Below are 6,830 nucleotides of genomic sequence, written 5' to 3' on the forward strand. Positions count from 1 at the left end.
CGTTCGTGTCGTCTGCCTCCTCTTGCGTTATGGCAAACACCCTGGCATTCGGTTTGTTCTCCCGTGGCTTATTGGTATTCACTCCTGAGTTTGACCCGTCTCCTTTACACGGTCTAGTTGTTCTGTTGGTGGCATCTGGACATTCTGCCATACGGTGTCCTGGTTTCCCGCATCCAAAGCAGACACCGCTCGCTCTACGACACTCTCCCAGGTGTCGTAAGTGGCACGCTGGGCAAGGCTTAATAGCTTGGTAGTTTGTGGCAGGCGAAGGCCCTTTTGATGGTCCACTAGACTAGTTAGGCCTCTTGAAAGTCTGACCGTTATGTGTGGATTGACTACTCATAGGCCTTTTGTTCTTAAATTCCTTCTCCCGGTGCTGGATATCAGTTTCACCTCGGATAGCTGCGCCCATCAGGTCTGAAAAATTCGTCGGCTGATAGACTGCCAAAGACGACTGGATTCTGCTGTTCAATCCCTTCTTGAAGCGATGCAATTTCAAAGTTTTATCCGCCATGATTGTCGGAGCATAAGATCCAAGGGCATTGAACTGGGAGGTGTATTCCACAACTGATATATTCGGAGCTTGAATGAAGTTTTCAAACTCACTCAGTTTTTGCAGTCTGACCTCGGCCGGATAATATTGTTTCAGAAAAGCCTCTCTGAAACGCTGCCACGTGATTGGTCCTGCAGCTGTCATGGCTGGAGAGATTCCTTCCCTCCACTTGCATGCTTTATCCTCCAAGAAAGGCACTATCACGTCCGCTTTCAGTGCCTCCGGGACTTCCAACAGTCGTAGCTGAGTCTCCACGCTTTTCAGCCAGCTCTAGCTAACTTCAGAGTCGGCAGCTCCACTGAAGGTTGGGCACCTATTCTTGCGGAGTGATTCGTAGTGGAACTTAATTCCGTGCTGTGGTGGAGGTGGTGGTGGTTGATTGGCGTCTGGGTTTACTAACCATTGCAGTGTCGTCACCACGATCGTGGCTATAGCTATAGCCATCAGGTCTACTTGGTTAAGGCTGAACCCAGGTGGAGGTCCGTTATCTCCTTCGTTGGTATTGTTGTTGTTAGCGTAACAGGGGTTGCGGTTTTGCCTCAGTGGTCTACCGACCATTCCCTTAATTTTAAACGTTTCTAAGAATTGGTTGTTCATGACAATATGTTTGAATGAATAAGTTATGCTGGAACAACTGACATTAATAAATAAACATAACTTTATTAATTTTTGAATATAAAGGAACAACCAAATGAAAACAGATAGTACTGAATGAAACAAATCGTACTGACTGAAGTAATATAATGATAATGGTAAAAATAAACTCCTAATATAGCATAGTCCTCTATCTCTCCATCCCCAACTGCTGCTATAGGTTCATCTATCTCTATCGGCTTCTCCTCTTCCGGTTCCTCCTCTGGCTCTTCCTCTTGCAGTATCTTCACCATATGGGTGAGCTGGGCGTTCTCTTCCATGAGCTACGCCACCTGTGCCTTAAGTCCCTGTATCTCCGCATCAGCCACGTCCATCTCGTCATTCCAATGCTGCTGATACTGCAGATGGTACTGTTTATTCTTCTTGATTTGGTCCTTCAGTGCTTCTACTTTCTGAGTCATACGTTGGTTCACATACGCAAGGCTGTTCATGGCCTCACCTGAATTCTCCAGTCTCCTCTTACCTTTGGCGTTCTGTTGTTTCTCTTCCTCCAGCTCCTTGCGATAACGCTCCGTATCTTCTCGTAACTTTCCATGTTGAGACTTGCACTGTTCTATGACATCTCTTAGGTCCATGTTATCACCTCTAACTAGCTCACCCTAATAGATAGACTGGTTAAGGCGGGCACAAATCTCTTCTTTCTCGGCTGCTAAAGTCTCGACCTCCCTCTTCCTCTCACTCAGTCTGGCTATAAGTCGCTGAATCTAATGAGACTGACAGTGAAGGGCAAGCTCCTTCAAACGAATGGCAGCTTGGGCACGGGTATGGGGTCGCGTGGGAGTAGATGGAGCCATTTTCTGAAATCAAAAATGGAAATGCTCAGAATCAGAAAGAGACAATATAGAACAATGGACAGTATGCAATATATATGAAATTTTCGAAAATTACGTAAATATTTTTTTTCAAAAATGAAAAGTTTGGAATTAGACATATAGGTTCGAAGCATATGTCGAGAGGATTCCAGAACAATCGACGGAATCGAATTTGGAATTTCCTATGAGAAGTTGTAGGGTCTACGAATATTTCTTAAAACGGCAAAAACGATGTTTTGGAGGCCTAAACGAAGGAATTTCGCGATTTCGAACCCTACCTCACAACAAAGTGGTGAAAATCGCTCGTTGGGCCGTTTCGGAGGGGATAGCATCGGCCTTACTCAAAAATCCCACCGAAATTTTTTTTTTTGTACAAATTTTTCTCATTTTTTCCAACCGGATTATGAACCTGACGGCTCTTATACCACTTAAATGTCACGCCCCGAGATTCGGGATTGACACCGATGTTGTTTAACAATCACACAATCGAAACAACAAGCCTTTGTAGTATAGTGTAAATCGAAACCAGTTTATAAATCATAATCTCAAAGAAATAATCATTGTCTTTGCAATAACGAAATCTCAAAAAAACGACAGAGTTTGATTGCGGAAACCTAAAACTAAATTAAAAGTAACGCTTAATCTAAAATCTTGAAGTCTCGCATTCACCAACCCCAAAACTGGTCCGATTCCTCCTCCTCGATTTCCTCCTCGGATTTCTCTGGGACAGGTTGTAAGGGGGGTGAGTATTTTGGGAAATATTCAGCAAGCGGGGGATATCGAACACAACATAAAAATTTTACAACATTTTCGAAAATAACATATAAATACATCATGATTTTTCATAATCGTAACATCGTACTCATATCGTAACAACACTGCGATTTTTCACCTTCAACGGTTTATTGACGTCAGTCCCTATGTTTTAATCCTCTAAGGGGACGAGGCCATAAAACGGTTCTATCCCACCGTGAAGGGCCATATGTTGGAATTCCACCCATTTTCAGGGAATCCTCACAGTGTCAACACATAACGTACCAAAATTTCATAAAAATGTATAGACGGGAGACGGTGTTCAACCGAATTTTTTAAAAAAACGAACACATGCAAAAATCGAAATTTTACCATTTAAAACAGCCCACTGACCATATTTTTTATCACTAAAAACGTGGAGTGCACGATGCTAGACTTGGATCACTTCTTGTTCTTCGATCGGGCAGCACTTCGGCTTGAATTCTTGGACGACTTTGGGACGATTTTCGGGCAGAGTTTCGGCTAGGATGGCTGCTGGGTTTTCGAGAGTTTCAGCAAGGATTTTCGAAATTTGGTGTGGGGGAATGACTAGGGATGGTGTGGTATTTATAGGTGAGGGGGAATGGAGCTAAACATGGCATCAAAATCCCACATATTGCACTCAAGATCCACACGATTTTTGCCAAAAAAATATATTCCATGATGAGTTTATTTTGCTACCAATTTGTGAGATACATTCCTTAATCCCTTGCCCTTGATTATTTTCGAAAATATGCTAGCTAAGTCAAGGATTTTGTGCACAAGTTTGATGATTTGCCTCCACTTTTCCTTGCAAGTTTCCATGCATCCATGCATCACAATATCTAGGCATATATTTTAGGAGGATTTCGAAAATAACTAGCAATATTCATGCCTTAATTCTTTTAATTGTATGATATTCAAATCTTGCAAAATTTCCTTCCCCAAATTTCGAAATTTGCATGTCTTGGCACAAATTTTATTGACTTGATAATTAAGGCCTTCAATAATAACATTTCAAATACAAGGATTTCCAATATATTTTCCCACTTCATACCATAATCTAAGATCCAAAAAAATCGGTTCTCACAGTATGTTTCCGGACTCGGAAGGTGCTGCTGTGAAACTTATGTATTTGCAGTTTCTTGAGGACATAGAAATGGTGAATACGTTTAGCTGGGATTCTGCTGTGTTGGCATATCTTTATAGAGAGTTGTGCAACATATCAATGAGATTAAAGATCGATTTGTGCGGCCCTGTTCAGATATTGCAGGTATTTTTACACTTCTACGGTCATTATATTTATTGTACTGAATTTTTCTTATGATTTGACTATTTCTGTTGTATGTTATTGCAGATTTGGGTATGATCTAGAATTATTCTTCTTTGCCTTGATAGAGCGCAACAAGTATCTATTTCAGAAAAGCAGGCTGCAGATGTTCTTCAGGGTCTACCATTCCCACCATACGGCGCACGGTACTAATAAAAAATAATTAACCTTTATTATTTTAATTTTGTTATTTAGTTTTAATGACTGTATTGTGTACTGTTATAAATTGCAGGTGGAGACGCAGATTCTCTTGGACACACACGGCCCATCATTAGGTCCGTATAATGAGAGATATGCTTGACAGGATGGTTGAAGGGCAGGTAGATATATAAATTAGTTGTTTAGAGTTTGAAATTTTTTAAAAATTCAGTCTGAATTATATATTATCAACTTGATAATTTTTTTTTCATTTTATTTACTTCAGTTTCTATGGACAGTTTATGATATGGAGTCCCCTGAGATTGGCAGAATTCTTGATATTAAAACAACTTTATAACAATACAACACTAAATTGTCATAACAATACAATTATGTTTTGTAAAAGCTGCGTCACAAACATAAGTATTAGGCACCATAACTCAATCTTCTCACCTGCATCTACCTGAAATTAACATGAATTATTAATAAATATAAAATTTTAATACACAAATATAAAAATAAGGTACAATACGTTATTGTAGATCTTTTACCTCCCACGTTGTCTCTCCCTCGATGATGGCTGATCCATCTCGTTTCTTATGCGTGTCCTGCGATCTCTACCAGCCTGCTTCCTTTGTCGACGAACACTATTGTGTTGTAATTGGAATGTAAGTTCATCCCAATATTGTTCATCATGAATAAGGTAGAATCTTCCATCGTATGTGTTCACGTATTCGCTCAGTGTAAACCATGGTTGTACAAGCTGTGTGGGATTCAAACCAAACCATTTTGCAGCACATATAACATGTGAACAAGGAATTCCAAATATTGTGAATTTACCACTTGTGCAATCACGCGTAGAAATGTTGACAGCTTGTACGTGATGTTGACGACCTGATCTTCCTCTTATCGCAACGGATGCTATTTTATCCCTTTGGTCAAATCTTACAACTCGATGTTCAATTGACTTTTTTGACCACATTTCAAATTTAGAGTACGCATAGTCGGTCCATGGTTGATTTTTTTCCAGCATCTTATCACTTCGCGCTCGTCGTTGAATGAAATAGTGCACGCATCGCTGTAATGTTAGCTCCACTATTGCAGTTATTGGAAGACATCGAACCCCTTTCAATACACCATTAATACACTCAGACATGTTCGTCGTCATTATCCCTCGTCTCCATCCCCCATCATGAGCCAATGACCATTTTTCTTTTGGAATGTTTGACAAATAGATGAAAGCTGCTGCATCATTTGTTCTAATTGCCTCCATTGTCGCATTAAATTTTGCCACTTGGTGTTGTATCCCTGATTCCCAACATAAGTCTTTCAAGCGAATATTTTTGAACTTACTGTTGAAATTAGCAAACATGCCTCAAACAAAAACGATGAACACCACGAGGAGGCTTGAAGTCAGGGAGATCTTGCACTGCACTTGTTATACCCGCATGTCTATCAGATATAAGGCACACACCATTACACCCTCTGGTAACATGTCGTGCAACATTAAAGAGGAACCAATGCCAAGACTCATAATTCTCTTCGTCAACAAGCGCAAATGCTAGCCGCAAAACCTGGTTATTGGCATCCAAAGTTACTGCTATGAGTAGTTTGTGCTTATATTTGGTGTACATATGGGTACCGTCTACGCTGATTATGTTGCGACAATGTCGAAAACCATCTACACATGGTTTGAAGGCCCAAAACACAAAGTTCAAAATTTTATGTGGATGGTCATACGGTCGAAGATGCTTCCATTCTACAATAGTTCCTGGATTGTACTTCGACAAAGCTCTCATGTATTTAGGAACCAAAGTTACAGAGCTTTCCCATGTGCCATAGATTACCTCCACCACGCATTTCGAACTCTGTCATGCCTTAGCATACGATATATCATACCCATATTTTCCTTTAATACTTTCTCGCACATATTTGATCTCGTATGCAGGATCACAACGCACGATTCCCAAAAGAGTACTGGCTATCATGTTTACGTCAAGGTTGTGGTGATCTATACCGACTTGGGTAGGCATGCATGTGTGATCATCACCACATTTTGTGATCCTGAAGTAGCCTAAACTTTTTTTGAACGATGCTCGAAGTCCCCACCCACAGTTGCCACCTTCGGACTAGTTCTTGCATTTGACCTTCCAAATCGTCGGAGAACTTTGGACAACGATATATTCATGTCTCAAAACCCGAACAGAAAAATCCTTCACTGAAGCTATTAAATCACTTTTGCTCTTAAAAACCATCTTTACACCGAGCTCTGGCCTTTCAGGATTGTAAAAGTTTGTTCGTGAAGAAGAAGGAATACCAAATAAATCTGGAATTTGGTCGTCGTAGACTTCATTGAAAAATTGAGGAATTTCACGTAAATGTTGCTCTGGTGCAATAGGAATGTTCTCTGTCATTGTTGCTCCAGACATTAACACACGCGCCGATGTCCCTTCATTTGCATTGTCAATATGATGATCATCTTCTCCGTCACTTGATGTAGCATAAAAATCATAATCGCTATTCATGACATGATGCGAACTGTCCCCAAATAAATCATCTTGCTCATCCATGT

The 6,830-nt window shown here is 40.5% G+C and overlaps 1 long non-coding RNA gene across 2 annotated transcripts; it reads left to right on the top strand.

Annotated features, from left to right (window-relative positions):
• Positions 1–3,944: 3,944 nt before the first annotated feature.
• LOC142548057 (uncharacterized) lies at positions 3,945–4,580 on the top strand. Of its 2 annotated transcripts, XR_012820856.1 has the most exons (4): positions 3,945–4,063; positions 4,148–4,266; positions 4,353–4,440; positions 4,545–4,580. It is a non-coding gene; the product is annotated as an uncharacterized LOC142548057 (long non-coding RNA). The 2 variants fall into 2 exon arrangements; XR_012820855.1 differs by having other exon boundaries at positions 4,148–4,440; positions 4,545–4,576.
• Positions 4,581–6,830: the final 2,250 nt, after the last annotated feature.

The sequence above is a fragment of the Primulina tabacum genome, chromosome 6 (assembly GCF_025594145.1).
Source record: "Primulina tabacum isolate GXHZ01 chromosome 6, ASM2559414v2, whole genome shotgun sequence".
Lineage (NCBI taxonomy): Eukaryota > Viridiplantae > Streptophyta > Magnoliopsida > Lamiales > Gesneriaceae > Primulina > Primulina tabacum.